Here is a 682-nt window from a genome sequence, read left to right on the forward strand (position 1 = left end):
TCTTTTTTATTGTATGTGGAATAGTGATAAATGAAAGTAAATATGTTGCATGTGAGTCGCTTTTCAAAATTGATCAACGATATCGTAAGGTAATTGTCAATGATTCTGTGCACACGCAAACACGTTATTCGACGTTGTCGCTTGAGCTTGACTGCGCCGAGTTCAAGTTCTACTTGGGGTTCAGTAAGAACCAAAGCCGGTAGACACTACGTTCGGTTCGTGTTCAACAAACTCAATTGCAAGACTAAATTTATTGATAGAGAATCTTTCACTAACAAAGAGAACCTTTGTTGAACACATAGCCTGCTGAAAGTCTCCATGAATACTCCCAAATGAATGCTAGGAAAAACTCACCCGTGATATTACCTAAACAACGCCCTTCCCACGAGACTTCACTCGGACAGTGCCAGCCATCTAAATATAAAGTCAACACTTGTGCCAAGTTTAGTGATCTTGCCTGTCTAGTCTTGCCTTTATATATTTATAGAAAATACCAAAGTTTGATGCTTTGTCCCAGATTGGGCTCGTACTCGAAGTAAGTCTGTTCAGATCATCTTGTTCTTTGATGTACTAGGAATTCGATGTCACAGGTCAGCGTTCCTCAGTTCAAAATGTAGTCATATATATATTCATTAGTTGATTATGCAGTGTGGAGTCGTCTAACTATGATGTATTTATGGTA

Source organism: Saccoglossus kowalevskii, chromosome 6 (assembly GCF_978046115.1).
Source record: "Saccoglossus kowalevskii chromosome 6, keSacKowa6.1, whole genome shotgun sequence".
NCBI lineage: Eukaryota > Metazoa > Hemichordata > Enteropneusta > Harrimaniidae > Saccoglossus > Saccoglossus kowalevskii.